Genomic DNA, 20,523 nt, shown 5'->3' with positions numbered 1-20,523 from the left:
TTTTTTTATAAATATAGACATCTGAAGGCATTATTTCGACCTACATGATTACAACATTGTTATAATCTAAGTTTAGGGCTTAGCGGATGGGGGATTTACCAGTCTGGGAAGAGGCATGATGAGTTATGTAAGCAATTCAGTCACAAAGTCCTTCAATGCACCAAGTTGTTACTTTTTAAATCTTTGTGTTTGTGAGTTCAAAGAACAGTGGATTCTTTACATTCTTTTACCTTTCAGATGCTCTTATCAAACCACTTTCTTGGTTTAAAAAAACCCCATAAAAGACTCCCACTGCTCCTGCTGCAGAAAGTGTCAACCAAACACACCAACCAAATCTATTTTCTGTTTCGGGATGGCTCAGCTTTCCTCTCGCTGCTCTGCCAAGAGCCGGGAGTCTATATTTTACACAGACCAAAAAAACAATGCTTTTGTGTTATTTTCTAAACGTAGCTCATTGTGGGTGGCACTGGACCTAAAATGTGTCGAGGTCTGATAAAGCTTCTCAGAAAATACACAAGTTACTAGTTACCCCTTTAATCCATGACAAAATACATGCTTTGAATAATTTCTCAGCTTAAAACCCGTAAGTACTGCGTTTAGCTACATTTGCTATGCCGGTATAGAGACTGTGTTTCATACTGGGGTAGTTAAAATACTCAGTGGTTGTCTGCCAGCTGGATTATGCAAAAACTAAAAGGGCGATTTTCTTCTTCTCTTTGCTGCGGGTTGAAGTATGGGTCGAGGAAGAACCCTTCGAATTTGGGGGCAGATCAGTCATCACCACCTTGTGGTTACAGGAAGTAACGATGTAACAACGATATTCAGCATCATATACAGAAAGTGTGTTTTCTCTAGAGCCACACAGTTGGTACAGGATATGGTATTTGCACCACAGTGCACACATTAGTCTACTCCATGCACTCCTCAGTTTTCCCCTCTCTCACGTGCTACTGGACAGACACGCAGGGACTCACTCATCACTGCTTGTGGCTTTATAAGGCCCAAATATTTGCCTTGGCGGAGTTCTCTGAGTGCTTTCTTGAGTTTGAATATGAAATAAACTCTCAAAGTCTTGAGTAAACGTGTAACGGGTCTCAGATATACAAAGTTTATCAGGAATTATATTGCACAACAATCAAGTATTACTTGTCTGACAGGCTCTCTGTGCTCCTGGCATAACAACAGGAAGGACTCTTACTGGAAAAGTCATACCTGCGAAATGTTTGACAGCATGACCACACATGCAGCTTCTATTTACTATCTACAATTAGAGTGTGCCCTTCTTACTTTGTTTTTCTCACCCTGTCCTAGATTCAATGTGAGAACCTTCACTTTGGCCCTTTTTAACAAGTAAGATGAAGATTTTTCATCCAGTAAAGACGAGGCTGTTCTGGTGTCAACTCAATAGCTGTTTCGCTCATTCAACACAACTTGCTTCGTCTTAATTTGTTCACACCATGCAGCGAGACAGCCTGTATCTCTCTGACGCAAAGACACATGCATGACAATTTGGCAGACCCTCTACTGAGGTGCCCACTTTATCCAGACAGAACACAGAGGCCCCGTTGTCCCACCCTCAGGAAGGAGTGGCAGAATGCGCATTAGCAATAAGGCCAAAGACAATGACAGGTTTCACAGTAATGGAGCCGAGCCTTCCAGTTAACAGAGGATACATTCCCTTGTTTGATAAGTGAGCTTCTCCCAACATGCTGCTGTGAGAGAGCGACTCTCTGTGTGGTATTACAGAGCTGGTCAAACACTGAGGCCTATTCATACTCGGCAAGTAGAAGTGCACTCAGCGAACATCGACCTCCCCCAAGGTCTCTGTCGTATTTCCTGCCTAAACTAACGGAAAGGTACAGACACCAGACTCTATATGTATCTTTTTTTTTATTAAAATGAATATATTCTGACCCTCTGTTGGACATATCTGATGTAGTATGGCACGTTATAAATGAGACCAGCAGCAGTGTCTTTATCCCCTGCATAGAGCCATTATTTAGATGAACACAAAAAGGCAGGACTCCAGGTCATTATTCAACAAATACATGATGAAAATAGAAAGCACTACACAGACCTTGAAGCAGCTACGGAATATGAACATGGAATAATAGAAATCTGTTCATACAGTTTCTTCCCAATCGCCATAAATAGAGGTTCCAGAACATGATGAAGAACAGTATTCATACCAGCTCCATCCATCCATCCATTTTCTACCACTTATCCTGTTAAGTGTCGTGTGGGGCTGGAGCCTATCCCAGCCTTCAGGCAAGAGGCAGGGTTCACTCTTGACAGGTCGCCAGTCCATCACATGGCCAACACATAGAGACAGACAACCATTCACGCTCACAGTCACACCTACAGTCAATTTAGAGTATCAATCAGCCTCGTCCTCTCTTGATGTCTTTGGACTGTGGGAGGAAGCCGGAGTACCAGAGAGAACCCACACAGGAACAGGGAGAACATGGAGACTCACACAGAAAGATCCTGTACTTGAGCCGGGACTCGAACCTGGAACCGTCTTGCTGTGAGGCCACAGTGCTGACCACTGCACCACCGTGCCGCCCTCATACCATCTTCTGGAGCTGTAAAATGTATCCCTCTGATCAAAATAGACTACCATAACAAAGAGGGTTTTTGGAAGCAGACGCACTCTTCTTTCAACCTGTTTCACAATGGCTGAAGGAATTTAATGAAAATTCATCAACCGCTAAATGCGCTATCTTGGCCAGTGACCTAGAACAGTTTTCATGAAGTCAGAGAAGACAGACAAGCATGCTCAGGCACTTTTAAATCCCTTTAAGGCTAGAACATCCTCTCCAGGTATTCAATAATAATTATAATAATAATAATAACAAGAATGGTGCTAATAATAAATAAATTAATTAATACAAATAATAATAAAGAGACTTTATCAAGGACACAACAGAAGGAAGTCCAATAAACATATTAGTTGCATTAATTAATTTTATTTTTTTGCTACTTGAATCCTTAAGACAAACAGCTTACCGGTAAACACGTCATGTTTGCCAACATGTAGCAGCAACATTTGGGTTTGTCCTCGTGATGAAGGGAGAGTAGAGAGAGGAATATTTGCGGCCACAAGAGTCATGTTGTTTTGATGCTTCGGCTAATTTCTAGCCTCCAGTTCATCAAAGTGTGGGAACAACTTCTATCCCGTGGCCACAAATTAATCGAAGCACGGGAACAAGTTATACATCCTGGACATCAAATCAGTTTTCTCCTTTTATAATGAGGCTACACGTCAGCAGTCCACCTGCAGCAGCACAGATGAAGATGCTAACATCTCAGCTAGCTCAGAACTGCCTTCTTATAGTCAGTAATTAAACCGACCTTTCACTGGCAATCGGAGTGGTTATTTTATCACATTTTAATCAATAAATATATGGATCAGCGGAGCTACGAAATCCTCCCCATCTCTAATAATAAGGCAGGAGACATTATCATATCATTAACATTACCCTCATCCTCCTCATCATCACTACCTTCATCGTTTGGAGTGCGCCGCCTGTGCTTTAAACGTATATGTCTCTCCTGTGTGTGCGTGCATGCGTGTGTGCGTGCGTGCGTGTGTGTATGTGTGTGTGTTTGGTTTTTTTTTTTTTCCCCCCACTCCATCTTAACGCGGAAGTCGGTGACGCACCATCCAGCTGCTCGGCGGGTGCAATGAAGTAAACAACGCGTTGTTATTCGGGGGCCAACACAGCGGTGAGTGAGTCTTCTTGTTGTGTCGCTAGGAATATGGAGCCATGCAGTGATGCGTCCGTCTCCGTCCACGCTGACGCTGCCACCGGCTCTCCGCGCCGCCGCCTCGCGCTTTATTAAGTCCAACCGGAGGCGGCTGACGGCTCGTTCGGTCGGTCGGTCTGACGGACGTTTGTCTAGTTGGTACTCGGACGTGGCTGTGTGAGAATTTACCTTTTCCTTTTTATTGCATTGAAGCCAGCAGTGACGGTCCGGTAGCCTGCAGTGATTAAGGTACGGAAATACATTTTAATATGCTTTAATGTATTCATCCATGAGGTTCGTCTATTCAGCAGGAGTGTTTGACGACTCCCGAGGACGCCTTTGTTACTTCCTTTTGTAACGCTTGATGGGACACCATGAAATTCTCATTTATTATTGTGCAACTCGGTTATGTTTCAGTTTGTCTGTGCTCTAGGGTGCTTTTGATTTGTAATTTAATATGATTTAATCAGCTGCCACAGTGCATTATGTGCACTAAGGACTACAGATACGCATCTCTCTGGGTGTCTCATCTGCAAGTGTGTGTCAGATGTACAGTCAGTGGGGCTGCTAGTGCCTATAATGAAACCAAGAGGAGCGCCCTATATAGCTGCAGTCACACTCATTCCTGCATCCACACACACTTTCATGAAGCTGCCGCTGCTTTGCCTGATAAATAGTTAGATGTGCACCATCCCTGCCCCCCTGAACGTTACAGGGGCTCTCGTGTTACTCTGCTGCAGTATCAGCTTTCTTCTCCATCCCCCTCTACTGTCCTGCCATCATAGCTACTGTATAGGCAAGATACCATCTCAGTCCTTCTTCACACTTCTGAACAGAAGGTCCCAGGTTTGAGTCCTGGCCACCCCAGATCCTTTCTGTCCCACATCTGCTTGGGTTCCCTTCACCATACATGACATGTACATTGATTTTATGCTCCTGTTAAGACAGCGGGAAGCTGGGGAGTTGATCCTGGAGTGCTGCTGCCGCCGCTCACTGCTCCCTAATGGTTTGGTGAAACGCATGTTAAATGACAATGTTTTAGTGTTCTTTAAATTGTCATGTGAATTTTAAGCAAACTTAAGAAATGTTGCAGAAAAGGACACATGCGTTAGGTGTGCCTCCATAAATTGGTTCTGCATGAATAAAATTGGCTGCTTAGTACCGCCAGAAGGTGGCGATATAGGTAACGTTACATATGGCTGTAACAAAGAAAGGAGAAGAGGAAGAAGAGCCTCCAGTCTGAAAATGAGCGGTCTTGAGGAATTACTTTCAGTTTGACAGGCTGTAATTCCAGTTTCACCTATTGGACAAATTACTGTTGTAAGGAGACTTGGTCTTCTACTGTCAAATTAAATAGTCCCATCTTCCGTTATATGTGTTAATGCTTTTTCAAACAACTCTAACACCTGAAGCAAGCTTTTTTAAGATTTTGCTGTTTCCATCAACCTTTTCCAAGGTGATATGATGGAAAGACTGGATGCCCACCAGGAGGTCAAACCTGTCTTCATAACAAGTCTTTCATATCAAAGACTGCTTTATGATCTTAATCATGCGGGGGATGCTTGTGTGTGTGTGTGTGTGTGTGTGTGTGTGTGTGTGTGTGTGTGTGTGTTGCATCACTGTAGCCATTGGTTGCAAATTGGTTGTGAGAGATTGAAGGCCTGTGAGGATGTGAAGCCTCATTGTGCCATTAGTTTCTGTTGAGTGTGCATGGATAAACTTGCTAAATAATACAATGCTTATTCTCTCGGCCTCGCTACTAATCTTGCCTCCTCCTCACATTGGATTACCGCTTATAGACTGGCTTCTTTTTCCCTGCTCTAACACTTTTTTATGTTTCGGCTTTTGAATAATGGTGGCGGACGGGCGCCTTTTTTGAAGGAGAGCACTTGGAGCTCTAATCTCAGTTTCATGTTTGAGCTTTTTAATTTACCGTCTGAAAAAAACAAAACTACAAGTCACCCTTTAATCCGTCAGCTGTTCTCAAATTACAGTGATTTCAGGTTTTGATTTCTGTACTTACAGCAGAAGTAGGAAGCCATGATCAAGAGATTTTATTTGAAGATAGAAAAGAACTGGTAATTTTTCCATGGTTAAAGCTCAAAAACTTGGAATACATTTGCACCAACCTGTCATTAGATACATGAACTTCTCTCCTTTCATACGACTCCATCCAAGTGACAAAATGATACTTCACCCATAAAATGTATTTTTCCTCTCAAGTACTGACAAATGGGTGTCACGAGCTCACATATACATCCCCCCCCCCCCCCCCCTCATTTACTTGTGACTCCAGAATGCAGGAAAGGCCAGCCTCGTAGTTTAGCTCGGGGCTAAGGGCGACTGACGGTTAACAACAGCAAGACTGGCTAAAAATGTCCATACTGTATGCAAACTCTCAAGCACACCCAAATCTTCCTTATCCAGCCGTGCTTTGTAATCCACAAACACTTTTATTTGAGCTAAAAACTATTGCGACCAGCTAGCACACTGATATGAACCACCCCTCTGGTGGTCGTCCATGTTAGCCCCAAACCAGAGGTGTTACGGTTGGTTTTTAGTGGAAGCGACCTTATCAGCCTATCACGGGCCTATCATAGTTATATTGTATCAGTGTATACGTATTCCAATATGTGCCCATATCAGAAAAACTTTAATCTAGAGCACAAATTATGCAGAAAACAATGGCTGAAAAATGGTGCAATGCCATGTGTCCATAAAGAGTGCTCTGGCACCTCAGCCTTGTTTTTGTTTTTTCACCATTTCAATTTGGTTTTTATTCAAGTGGTCATGTTTAGTTTTGTTTTTACATTAACTAAGTTATTTCTTCAAGAAAATAGCCTTCTACCTTTTTAACATACCATTTCAGCACAAAATTTATGCACAGTGAACGTTGCTCTTTTATCAGTCCAGCACAAAATTTTACCTTAGCAGTTTCAAATGTTGGTTATCAGTGATTTTTCTGCTCTTAAATCAAGGCTTAAAAATCCCATATTAGTCGGACCCCAGTTTATTATTGATTAAGGAGGATATGGATGGATAAAGACTTCATTAAGTGTACCAGGCGATGCGCTTCAGAGTTTGTAAACCAGAAATTTTTTGACTGTTTTGCTGTTGTTCGCTGTCAGTCGCTATTAGCTTCAAGCTAAACGTGGCCTGGCTCTTTCTGCATTCTGGAGTCACAAAAAAAAAAAAAAAACAGATGCAGAAGAGAAAAAAATGACTTTGAGCTCAAGACACCCATTTGTGAACACGGAAGGCAAAATACTCATTTTGAGTGAAGTATTGGCTTTGAGGCAGCATGCCGCTCTCCTCGTGGATCTTCTTCATGACTGGGTTGCCTGTGCGCCCTCTGACAACGAGGGATTTTGCTGGTATCAACAAGCATTCTGCCATTATGAAAACCTCATCTGTTCCTGAGCTGCCAGAGCTGTCTGCGGACTTTGAAGTCATCAGTCGTCCTGACAGAGCCAACTCCAGGAGAAAAGAAAAAGTTAAAGCCATAATTATGATTCCAAATGTGAGGAAGAGGGCGACTGAGCCCGTTAAGCTGCTGGAACTGAGAACGAAGGAGCCAGCAGTCTTAATGAACTATGCCATTGTGCGCTTGCAAATTAACTCATGCTTCCAGTCGTCAGAGATGCGTTCGGAGGAGAGTAATTGAAGGGCGGAAAGAATGCAGTCAAAAGTATCTGAAGGCTGCTAGAGTAGCTTGCTGCCGTCATTGTTAAACACAATAGGTTGTGATGGTGAAATATGCCTCCCACAGTGTTCCACAATATGGAACAGAGGAGGGTTTGACAGCCTCGGTGCTACTTTTCTATTGCCGTTTCAATCAAATTCAACTGAACAACTCCTGGAGATGATTTCAACAAGAAGAATGGCTCATGTGCTGGTGTTACTGCTGCTTTGGCAGTATCTTAAAGGGACAGCTCAGATGGAGTTGTGTGAAGTGGTCAGCCGTAGTCTAAGGGGTCTTACTTCCACTAGGTGCGGGTTCGCGTGTCTTCTTTGCAGGGAGCCTGGAGCAGTGGAAACTCCAAAGATTTGAAAAAAAATAAATAAATAAATCAGCAATTGCATGTATGCAATAACTGTAGCATATTCACTGCTTTACTTTTGTTATTAGACAGCCATTTTTGGGGGCTCAGCATGGCAGACACGCTGATCCACATCTACTGCAGACAGGTTCTGGTGCTGCATGATTTGGTAAAACACATGTCGCAATTATTGTGTACAATATGGCAGTTGTGATAAAATAAACAAATCTACTTATTTGTTTTTGTTGTTAAGAAAAATGCACACAAATGACTGATCAGTTTTAAAATGAGTATTTCCTAACTCAAACATACAAATTTAAATATTACCTGTGCAGGACTCGTTCCAGAATAACAGTGTTTTACATAAATAGCTAAGAACAAGAACATATCTTTTAACAAACTTAAAAACACAAATTTGAGCAGTATGCAAACGTATAATAACTCTGACATGTTTGCTTATTTCCCTGCACTGGCGCATGTAAGTGATGTAAACGAGCGCACGACGTGAGCAGACTTCTGCGTCTTTAGCAGTCTAGACGGGAACGCGACGGTGGAGCGTTTTTTAAGTTTTCCACTCTGGTGGGTTGTTCCAGTTTTTTGCGTTTTCAAGCCCCCCAAAACACCTTCGCCATCTAAACGGAAGGCACGTCCGTTAAAATATTTTGTTGTTTCCACCCGCAAGCTTTTTCACGTAAACAGGGTTTTGATGATTGTAGGTGATACTTTAAGTGTAACCCCCCCCCCCCCTAAAAAAAACCCTCTTTAAAGATTTGATTTCATTTTGTTGACAACGATGATCCACATCGTGTTTCTCTCCTGTAGCTGTGGTGGTGTTGCAGGTTGTGATCATGTTCTAGTTAACCATAACACTGTGATGGCAGCATGCATTTCCAAAGCACTCAACAGCTGTTTTCTTCAGTCTTAATATATTTCCATTTCTGATTTGAATGTCAACCCATTTCACGCATCCTTGACTCACTCTGCACCCCTACTCAAGCTGCTGACGCCCCCGTCTTCTCATTCGGGTGGTTAATCTCTAAAACAATATTGATTGCATTCTGAGAAGAGACAGGAAATGGATCCAGGAAGCAGCAACAACAACAATAACTTGATGATTTTTGTTCCCTTTTACAGCATACTGCGTGCACATTATTCAGGATGAGGGTGTTTCTGGCCTCCTGTGGCTATAAGGCAGCTCTGGTGGTGTGGGGCGTCCCCTCTTTTTTTTTTTTACTAGTAACTTTTAAACTTGATCTTCAGCTGAAATGATTAACACTATATTAACAATACCCACATGGCAGCTGCAAATGTACCACAAGGTTTCTAACGCCACATTGCCTCTGCTCAGATTTTGCTATCTGATCCTGGACTATAATCTCCTACGTGTCTTGTTGTATCAGCGTCTGTCTGGCTGTAATACAATAACATAATAATCATACTGTGTCGTTCCTGTCCTCCTCCAGCTCACTAACTCAATCCCAGCGGCCCTGCTTCTCTGTCCCACGGGGGCCGGGCTGTCTTCATCCGTAGGGAGTTATAGTATTGATCCAATCTAATGACTTCCTCCTGTGGATGATGTCATCTACACACGTGAAATAAAACTCACCGGAGTAAAGGCAGTAGTTAAAATGAATGTGCATGTCGTGTGAGGATGCAAAAAAATGATGATGTATGAGGGGGAGATGGGGGGTGGTGGTGGTGGTGGGAGGGGGGGGGGGTGCTCGACAGCTGCTATACATCAACCGTGCAGAGGTGCTGGCTCAGCTGAATGGACCCTTGTGGGATGGCACCGCTGCAGGTAGCAGTCTGTGGTTGATGACATCATTAGAGCACTCGCTGGCTCTAGTGGTGTAGGACAGTGCTGGATGCTTATTTAACTACACACTCAACACACACACAGGCTAGGCTCCGCTGGAGTAATAGAGCTGTGTGGGAGTGCCTCCTAAAACCTGGAAGTAAACTAAATGTCTGCTTCCCTCGGCTCCAAGTCAACAGGTTTTTTTGGCCGAGACTAGAGGGAGGGGACCTGTGAATGTGTTAGGGGCTGAGTGAGTGAGTGATTCCTCATTGTTGATGTGTGAATTAAGTAGCAGAGAAATTTACACTCAGGAGCTGAAGGTGGCACTAGCAAGCTGGATACTGACGTGGCTGACATCCCGTTGAGTCAGAAAATGGAGAACGAGACATCTGAGCTAGTGGTAGATTTGGGGATGAGTTGGTGATGTTGGTACAACCATGGTGGCCCTGCATGGGACCGTTGTTGATGGTGATTGTGAGCACTGACAGCCAGGTGAACAGAAAGATATAGCATGCTAGCTGTTCAGCCTGACCAACGTTGTACCAGGCTAGAAAGAGTTTTCTTTCACTCAGTCTAGTTTGAATGGGCGAAATAAGGTCTGCAGTTAACAAGGGCTCAAAATACTCTGGTCCATATACCATCCATCCATCCATCTTCTTTCACTTATCCTGTTAAGGGTCGCAGGGGGGCTGGAGCCTTTCCCAGTGGCTTTCGGGCTACAAGGGGTTCACCCTGGACAGGTCACCAGTCCATCACAGGGCCAACACATATAGACAAACAACCATTCACACTCACAGTCACACCTACGGTCAATTTAGAGTATCAATCAGCCTCGTCCCCAATTGCATGTCTTTGGACTGTGGGAGGAAGCTGGAGTACCAGAGAGAACCCACACAGGAACAGGGAGAACGTGGAGACTCCACACAGAAAGATCCCGTTCCCGAGCTGGGACTCGAGCCCGTAAACTTCTTGCTGTGCCGTCCTGGTCCTTATTCTTCAGCATAAAATACAACAGACAATACCACACATTAGTTTTGAGGTTTCATCTTTATTAATAACTTCTGTCGGTAACAAGTGGCTAAATGAGACCACAGAGGCTGTCAAGGATGTTAAATTTCATCATGGTGAAGAAGCTAGTTGGGATGGCGTTGAAGTCATGCATCTATTGTGTATTTTGTTTGTATCTTCAAGTATATTTCTGCAAAAAGTCTACTAAACTCTTGTTTGCCTCAGAGTTCATATCTTTTTTTCTTATTCTTTATATTACAATCCGATTGTTTTTTTTGGATCAAGAGAGCCTGTGGAGATGCTAACTTGCTGTTGGTCTACAACAGTACCTCATCCCTGCAGCGCTCTGAACTGTTGTGAAGAAATTTGAGATTCATCTGTGCGCATGAACAGAAATTTCCCATTTATTGTGACAGAAAGAAACTATTAAATGACACAAAAGGAAAAATCAATGTAAACGGTCTGCTTGTGGAGACGCTCCTGCTGGCGAATGAAGCCTTGCTGATGATTGGGGGAAAAAAAAACTGCTCCTAATTTGCCTCTGTTGATTGTTCTGGTGGAAGAATCATTCATCACCATCTTCAACTACTGGGTGATTCGTCATCCCTCATATAGAAGCATCACCTGTACAGTCTGTACATTCAGGTGTTTCCTTTTAAATTTATCTGAGGCACGTAGAACTGATGGTGTCTTGAAAAGCAGCGAGCGATAAACTGATGTGGCGCGTGAAACCGGAAGATGATAATTGGCTCCACTTTAGGAACAGAGGTGCTGTATACATCTTTGCTCTGCTAATGTTGTCTCCGGTATATGTGGATTCTCTCCGTATAGCCTCTAATTGTGTGCAGGCTGGGACGTCAAATGATGCACATTTAAAATGAATAATGAATCAATCAAAAACCAATTAAACAAAGGCCATGCCCTTTTTATTATCATCAAAGAGCGTGTTAACTCACATGTATGACCTCTTACGTTAATGGATATTTTATAATTCTTCTACGTGCTGAAGCTAGCTCCTTTTATTCAAGCTACAGCTGAATTATTAGACCTTGAAACTAACCTCCTACCAAACTTAACCTTCAACACACTATACATCACTGGATTTCTAAAAGATAGACAGAGATGTATTTTCATTCGTCGGAGTAAACCTTCATCTCGAATAGGCGTGTGTGATATATAGACGGGAACAATCAGGTTGTTTTTTTTCCTCTGCAAACTTTCATAAGCAGAAATCCTCCTGGTAAATAAGAATGGTTGCAAAGGTCCCGTGTATCACTCACATCTCCTGACTCCCCATTACGTCGGTTTGATACAAACTACAGTGCATTATTTTTCATAGGTTTAAGTATGAAGAGTGAATAAGATCATCCTGGGTATTGATTTCCAAGTTTTTGTCTTCTGCTGGATTTAACATGGTGATGATCAGCATTATTATTTGTTTGCTTTCTGGCTAAATGTCACTTCAACATCAGGCTGATTCACAATAGAACTGGACTCATAGTGGCCAGATGTTCTGTCCGCATCTAGTTAAACTAGTCCACCTTCAAGCTTAGACTAAAGTTAGTCTTTGCTGTGCTGGACCACTAGAGCATTTCTGGTCTGTGCAGTTTTACGATCAGATATATTCATGATAGAATATATATGCGCACAATGACTGTTGGTGACCTTTGCTTCTCAATATATTCCTCTTCCTCCTTGTCTGTCTCACTGATATTATGCAGTTGTATTTGTCTTATTGGCATCTCTTTAAAAGTTTCTGTGTTTTTCCTCCAAGCATTCGTCATGCAGCATCAGTGTTGTTTGGACTAACGGGAGGAAAAATGGCGTAATTGGCCCGAGCTTCAGCCTCTGTGGCTGCAAAGAAAGATGACTTTGTATTTTAAGCGCTGATAGTCATGCGATCTCTGGGAAGTGCTGTGCAACTACAGTGGAATGTTTGTTTTTCTTCTGGAACATTATCAAACCACCATTTACAAGACGGTTTATGTACAGTTAGAGGTGTAATTTTAATGCGGCTTTCTGCAAGTCGAGTCCCTTCTGTAATTTAACTACGGATATGAAATAAGTTTTTATTGCTAATAACTTTCTTTTTGCTGTTGCTCTGTCAATGCCAAAGATTTTCATGACTGAGATCTCAAGTACATCCTCATGTCAGAGACTTTTTACTGTTCATTGTTTTAAGAATAATTCTCCTTCGCTTCAGTGTCCTTGAATTCTTTGATTATTTTAATTAATTCCTGCGTGTGTTGAAGTTAATAATGGTGATTTGAATAATTAATTCCTTTTGCTGTTGTTTCTACAAATACATTTGATGCTTGAATGAGTGTGTGGCAAATATTATTTTAGTTGAATAAATATATAAGGCCGTGTATGTGTGTGAGAGCTGTGGAATGCGGCGTGACCGTGTTCATGGTCACATTCAGACCATTCTGGCGAGCAGCTAATGAAGGGTGAGATTGGGTATCTGTCTTTTCTGAGAGCCTTTATCATAATTCAATCTGTGCAGGGCGGAGTCAGGAGACCTGCTCTTGTACTTTCCTAGATAATGAAACTCAAGAAACCAAACATGACTGGAGTGTGTGACATCATTAGGTGTATAAAAGCACAAATGTGTTGGTCATGCCGATGTAACCAGTCCATTGTAGCCTCCAGGCTTTAATGTGTTCTGAGAAGAACAACATGTCTCATAATGGGCTCTTTGCTTTGTATATGCAGCATCACATGGGTCAGAGGAGTGCAACTGCTCCCTCTAATAAACCCAGATGTGTGTGTGTGTGTGTGTGTGTGTGTGTGTGTGTGTGTGTGTGTGTGTGTGTGTGTGTGTGTGTGTGTGCGTGTTGTTGGCAGGTTATTATGGTGCCTGATTATTCCAATTATAAAGAGATGAGGGCTGCATGTGGAGGATGCTGGGTCGCCATGTCAAACCATTCAGACATCATCATTTGCTCCGTTACCGTGGATATGGCTACTGCACGGAGGAGGATCTGGGTCTAAATTAGTGGCCATCCGATATGCAGGGTTTTTCAGTGGCAAGGAGGCCACGTATAATTCTGATTTCATGATGATGATGCTTTTGTGTTCTAGTAATAAGCTGATATTTTCTCAACAGGAATGAACATTTATTTAACATTAACATTATTGTCTCTGTTTACGTACATGCAGTCCTTCTGCAGTCTACATTGATTCCTGCCTGCAGTCCTTGGCAACATGTCACACTGTTCCTCATTTTCTGTCTCTGCTTCCACTTTCAAACAAAGGCATAATCTGCCTGTAGGGAAAAAAAAAAAATACACTGACTGCCTAAGTGTCCAAGGGTGCTAAACATTATATAAAAACATTTTTTTGTGCATTAAGCAGCATTTATTGCATACAGAATAATTTCCTTGTTTGCGAGAGAGAATCAAACATTAACAAAGTACATCTGCATATGAAAAATGTCTGCTGATGCCATTATTTCTTGATGTACCCAACTCCTCGTTCATGAATTGTTCATAAGCACAAATTTATTCTCACTAGCGGTGGGACTTTTTTAGCCCTCAAAATAGGCTTGCAGATAGGAAGCAAAGCCTGGTGGCCATTTATAACTCCTGATATCTACTTTAATGTGGACCTCATATAGCTGTCAGTCACTCAGGCTTGCAAAAACCTCACTTAGAATCGAGTTTGTGGCATGTGTCAACTGTGAAACTGTGTATTTGTGGTACATGAGAAATACCCAGATTATAGATTATAAGTAAACAGCAGCAGAAACTCACTCATATCCCTGCTGACTCACAGTGGAGTGTCTCATCTGACGGTTCAGTGTATGATATGTTTTCTTATCGGTGAGATTATAACAGTTCATAATCTATACAGGGTGAGCAATATTTTCTCCAGAAGGCTGTATTGACTTTGGTGAAGGCCAAACATGGGTTTGTTTGCACTGTATGGCGCGCTTGTGTGACAGCATGTAGCTAAAATTCATTTATATGGGGATTTCAGGAGTTTTTCCTCTTTTAACCACATTTAGTTGGCACATCAAACATACTGCCATAGAAACAACACTTGTGACGAAATCTTTAGGCGTCTTGTTAGATAAAAATGTGACTGAGTCAACTGAAGCAGCTAACGTTCTAGCCGGTTGCTTTGAGTTAGCAAGAATCACTTTGAGGCCTTTAATCCAGTCAAAATGTAAACAGCACCCTCTGTTGGAATCAAGTTTAATAGTTCAGCTTCATTATAGTCACCCCCACATGATTCAATAACATGTTGCTGTCTTTTATCATTTGTAGAGGGACATTTTGAGAATGTTGTGTACCAGCTTAGGCCCATCTGTGATTTTACGTTCTCAATATGTGGTCGCAGTAGTGTGTGTGTGTGTGTGTGTGTGTGTGTGTGTGTTTGTTTGTTTGTTTTGTGTATGTTTGTAAATTTGCTACAGTGTTTTCTGAGAGGCGAGGCAGATATTGACTTTTTTCAAAAGTATTTATTGCAGTTTTAACTATGGAAGAGAGAGAATTCAGAGAAAAGAGAGAATGCAAGAAAGGTTTGTGGCCGGACTCGAATCAGGAACATTTAAGATGAGTTTTTTGTTTATTGCTTACATAAACTAGCTTTTTTAGCCGGAGACTCATTACAACATGTGGACTTCCTGAGTGTGATTGTAGGTGTCTTTATGTTACATTTGCTGGTTAACTGCTGTGTAAGGGGCCACGCAGCCCTTCAGATACTGCGCTGCTGCTGGCCAGTCAGCGAGAAAAGCCACCGGTTCAAACCAGCAGCCTCTCAAGCTGTCCGGCAGTGTGTGGTTTCCTGATTCCTACATCCTGGGTCTCTCTCTCTCTCTCTCTCTCACACACACACAACTTTCATGTCTTGTGCTGGTTCATGCAGCGCTGTGGTGGGCTGTTACAGCCTGCTGCTCCTCCACACAAAGTGCAGTTATTCTGCTGTTGAGGGAAAATAAACACTGGGCTGAGGAATGGTGGATGTGTGGAGAAACAAGAACTTACCAGTAACAGGGATGTGTTTACTGGTAATGTCACAGCTGTGGTTCTCATTTAAAAATACTTTTAGTTTGTCTTCTGGTGAAAATATTTCTCATTTCCTCATTCTGGCACAGCAAGGGGCCTACTTGTCCTTTTTAGTCACAGTAATACTGCGCTACTGTGAACTACTGTATTCTATGACTGTCATCAACTTTGAACACATCGAACCACTGTAGTTGCCTCGAGAAATACAAGTTGCATCCTGCTTGACTGAAGGAGCAAAGTAAGTGTTGTGCAACTTCTGTACTGAATAGTGACACACTGCAGGAAACCGGACTCATTCCTCATTACTCTTCAGCTGAGTTGTGACATGTCTCAAAGTTGCTGGCGGATTAGCCTTAAATGTCCCCTGAGACAGGAGGTATGAGGAAGTGTGCAAACATGGTAAAAGATGAAGTTAACACGACGACAAGTCAAATTTGTTTTTTGTTTTTTTTAAAGCCAATTTGTTTTTTGATATGAAACAGGCGTCGGTGTGTGCATACATCATAGGCTTTGCTGTATGTTAATGTCATGGCACCATCCCCATAATCAGGATAAATGCCTTAAGCCTTGTTGCAACGCTGAATTTGCTGTATGGACGGCAGCTTTGAATAATAATCCTCTCAGATTTTATAGAGTTAGTGTCTGTTGCTGCATGTTGGTCATTAATGATGTGTTCCCTTTATCTATTGCGCCCCGGATCAGATTATATTTCGGAACAAATTATGCTGTCATTGCAGTTTGTCAGCCTGTCTCCAGCAGGATTGCAAAATTTACAAAACTACATTCAGGGGTGTACCATGAACCAAGAAAGAACAGCTTACTGGATGCAGATACACAAAAGTAAGCGTAAGCAAGCTGTTCTGTAATATTCCACTAGAAAAAGTACTTTTGATGGAATGTTGGCAAATTTCTCATCTTTTTCACATCGTAACTATCTAAGCTGAGAGAAGTACACATTTTGTTCCATGATCCTCCTAAGGTACAGCTAAAGGAGACTGTGTTTTTTTTCCAACTTATATTTACCACATTTTTGACACCTCAACAAAGTGTATATCAACAGTGCTGCAGACTCCCTCGCCTCTCACAATTTAAAAATTGAGATAATGGCAGTGATGAGCAACAGCTGGGATCCTTGTAGACTCAGGCTACACCACAGCAACTCTTAACTGGAGCTGATGCAGACCAGCTGATGCAGACCAGCTGATCCGACCAAACATTTGATTGGCGTTTCTTTTAGTCTGATTTCTATTATAACACATGCTGTAGTTTCCATCCATCCATCCATCCATCCATCCATTTTCTTCCACTTATTCCTGTTAAGGGTCGCGGGTGGGGGCTGGAGCCTATCCCAGTGGCTATGGGCGAGAGGCGGGGTTCACCCTGACAGGTCACCAGTCCATCACAGGGCCAACACATAGAGACAGACAAACATTCACACTCACATTCACACCTACAGTCAATTTAGAGTATCAATCAGCCTCGTCCCCTCTTGATGTCTTTGGACTGTGGGAGGAAGCTGGAGTACCAGAGAGAACCCACGCAGCAACAGGGAGAACATGGAGACTCCAGCCGGGACCCGAACCCGGAACCTCCTTGCTGTGAGGCGACAGTGCTGACCACTGCGCCACCGTGCAGCCCTGCTGTTGTTTCATCATGCATTTGCCCCCCCCCCCCCCCAAAAAAAATCACTAATACCCACGTACACAATGGAAAACAGTCATGAAAACAGTTTTAAATGGCATTCAGTCCAGGGTCAAATGATCCTGCTGTAGATTTACTCGCTAGACTTCAATTGACATCAGTTTGAACACAAAACTCAGCCGAACACCGTAATTTGCCGCCAGTCAAGCAGTGGTTCTCTAACATTGTTCAGATGGAAGCTAAGTTTGAAAACCAGACACGGTATCAGGAACACAGTCGCTGTCCTCCATGCTGCTTTTACCACAATTACCAAAGATTGTAACTAAGCCCAAGATGACTTCTTTTCAGTGCGATCAGCACGGAGCTCAGTGACGGTACCAGTCTATCTTGTGGAACACATGGCTAATGCAGCTGAGATGACTCTCGTCTCTGGATATTTTCCTTAATTTGATTAGGTTTAATTAAAAGTTGCTGGAAGTACCCACGTTCTGTCATTGCACTACTAGTTGCTCAGGAAGTAATTTGGTGTCGATCACATGTATAAATGTTTACACAGTGTATTCAGTCCATAAATGTTAAAGGAGATTGATGTTTGTGTATTAATGACCCCCACGCCTTTTTTGTCCTTCAACATCAGCAATGAGGGGAACAGACATATTAGCTCCTGCGCTGGACTTAAAAGAACTAATACACCTACAATCTGGGGGCCGTTATTGCATCAGCATTCAATTAATCTCTCTCAAAGCAAAACATTTGACCAGCGCCTTTGATGTTACTGCTTTGATGTGTTTGCCTGAGAAACGGCACGCGGTAAAACACAGGAACACACACCTTTATTTAACAGGACTGGGGAGACTTGTGGAATTCATTTGCAGCTGTTTGGAGAGTCAGTTGATTCCATCGATCCTGTTTTTTTTTTTTAATAAATAAAACCGAAGCTTCTGTTTGCTGGAACAAAAACATTTGCCCCTTTCTTTTTCCTGATTTTCAATTTCATCAACAATGCAATTGCAGGCTTGTATGTGATTTGCTGGCTGACTGGCTCACTTGTAGGCCAACATGTTTCAGCATCTTCCTTGCACAACACCAGTTCAACAATTTCGCAATTCACCTGCTGCTCCGTCTCTCGGTTTTGTCAGTGTGTCATTAAAATGGAGAGTTTCTTCTGCAACCACTCCTTCACCGACGGTCAACCTGACCCAAAGCACTCAGCTGAGCTGACAGTGAGAGTCCAGACCTGCGAATGAGATCCTCTCGCCTGCCTTCTCTCTGATCGTGTTCCTCCTGCTGAAAGGTGCATGTGTTGTTGTATGGAGGTCTTGTGATGTTTGTTCATCTCCGCTCATCAACAGCCAGAAACTGCACCTGCTCACTTTGCAGTAACATCAGCTTTGGCTAAATTCCCAGAATGGAAATCTGTACTTGTCGGTGTGAATTTGCATCTGTGCATTTTTGAATTTGTACGAACAGTTAAGCAAATTCGACAGTAATGTTTCCCTCATACTTGTATAAATGGGCAATAAATAGAGATGAGAAATTACTTAGAAATGGAAAAAGCAGGAGAGAAAAATCTGATTTCATGGAGTTACATGTTTAGTGTGTTCTCATACAATAAACAAGGGATCTGTGGCTTCCTGAGTTCGAAACTTCCCTTTCTCTACATTTAGGGCAGCAGAGAGTTCACAAAGATATTGAGTAGAAAAACATTTTCCTTCTCTCTAAGTTGCATTTCACAAAAAAAGTTTCTGTGGACGGAAGCTCACAGCGACCCTCTATACTCCCGAGGACTAGACTAATTTGGATTTTATATCTAATTGCAATTACTTTGGCTTATTGAGAATGTTAAGTTTTACATTATTATTTTCATTTAGAACTGCGTAAGCAGGTCTCTGCACCACCAAATTATTCAATTTGTAATGGAATTTTGACACACGATTAGCCTTTAACAAACATAACACCTTCTTTTGATTGAATTGCGATTTCACTCACATTTTGATGGATTGCGCCGCTCCGACGCTCACAGTTACTTTTGAAATGCTGCTTTCTCGTGACAGCAATCATGAGAAAACCTAAGATCTCATCCTCTTGCTTCAGCCTGTCGCTGCTTCAGGCCAATTTATTTCATTTATGTCCTGTTCACTTATGAATTGTGATGGGGGACAAAAAACAACGGCTAGACGTTCATATTTGAAATACCCATAATTACACCATGGCCTTGAAACAATTTGATATATTATCTCAAGAAATCAACCTTTTGTATTCTCAAGATAATGAGAAATTCCCCCTTTTATGACAAGAAAATTTGCTCTTTTAAATTCTTGAGATGCTGAATAATTGATCACTTGTTTTCTAAAGCTAAATATATTTGTCTCATTTCCTTTTGTTTTGTGGAGAAAAGAAAATCTATTCACCTGTTATCACAAAAAAAAAGTCGCTTCATGACAAAATGAAATAATTCATATAATGGCATCAAAGCAAGACTTATGAATAGCTGGGCTGTACAGCCCTGATTTTTTTTTTTCTTCTGCCTAGATAATTATTCTGCTTCTCTGTCAAAATCTGTATGCATTCGCTCTCTCTCTTCATCGTTATAACACACAGGGTTGTGCAGTATCCTGTCTAAACCTATCAACCTGTCTTTGACGTGTGTGGATGAGACATCATTTCCCAGTAATTTCCTGGCATTTAGACTGTTTTCTGCCTTTTCATTGCAGCTTCCTCTGGACAGAAAAGGAAGGATTTGTTTTATGTTGAACATGTTTGAGGTTCAGCGGTAGTTTACTGAATATGAAATATTCAAAATCAAAATCACTCATCATATCTGTATGGGTTTAGTTTTCAAATTTTTAGAAAGCAGGAAGGACTCAGAGAGCGCCTGTATGCTTAAGCCAAGGATAAAAATCCTGCTCATGGTTACTGTGCATCTTGCAAAGACCCTAAAACTTATTTAGGATCCGCATCCAAATCACCTCCAAAAGTGAATCACTTTCCCCCTCTAATATCGCCAACATTTGCAGCTTTTGAAGTTTTGATCAAAAATCCCTCGACTAATTTCTGAGATAGTCTTCGAACACACACACACACACACACACAATGGCAGCTCACGGTAATAACAAAATTTGATGAAAAAAAACCAACCTCAAAATCAATAAGAGATGAATCTTGGGCTGAGTTTGGAGGAAGTGTTTGGCTCATAACGATAACTATCATGTTTAAGTGCACTTTTTTTGGTTAATGTACTTGAGGAATTCATATTGATTAGCTGCAGGCTGCT

The 20,523-nt window shown here is 42.0% G+C and overlaps 1 protein-coding gene across 4 annotated transcripts in view; it reads left to right on the top strand.

Annotated features, from left to right (window-relative positions):
• The first annotated feature begins 3,391 nt into the window (after window positions 1–3,391).
• The window catches only part of marchf8 (membrane-associated ring finger (C3HC4) 8), a 94,727-nt gene continuing 77,595 nt past the window's right edge, over window positions 3,392–20,523 (top strand). Inside the window, exon 1 of one of the 4 annotated variants that reach the window (XM_086179783.1) lies at window positions 3,392–3,729. The gene's annotated coding sequence lies outside the window, so the exon portion shown is untranslated. The other 3 variants (XM_086179785.1, XM_086179787.1, XM_086179784.1) reach the window with 3 other exon arrangements.

This window comes from Aulostomus chinensis, chromosome 16 (assembly GCF_037954235.1).
Source record: "Aulostomus chinensis isolate RoL2024-O1b breed Wild chromosome 16, RoL_Achi_v1.0, whole genome shotgun sequence".
Classification (NCBI taxonomy): Eukaryota; Metazoa; Chordata; class Actinopteri; order Syngnathiformes; family Aulostomidae; genus Aulostomus; species Aulostomus chinensis.
This window is presented reverse-complemented; position numbering and strand designations above follow the sequence as displayed.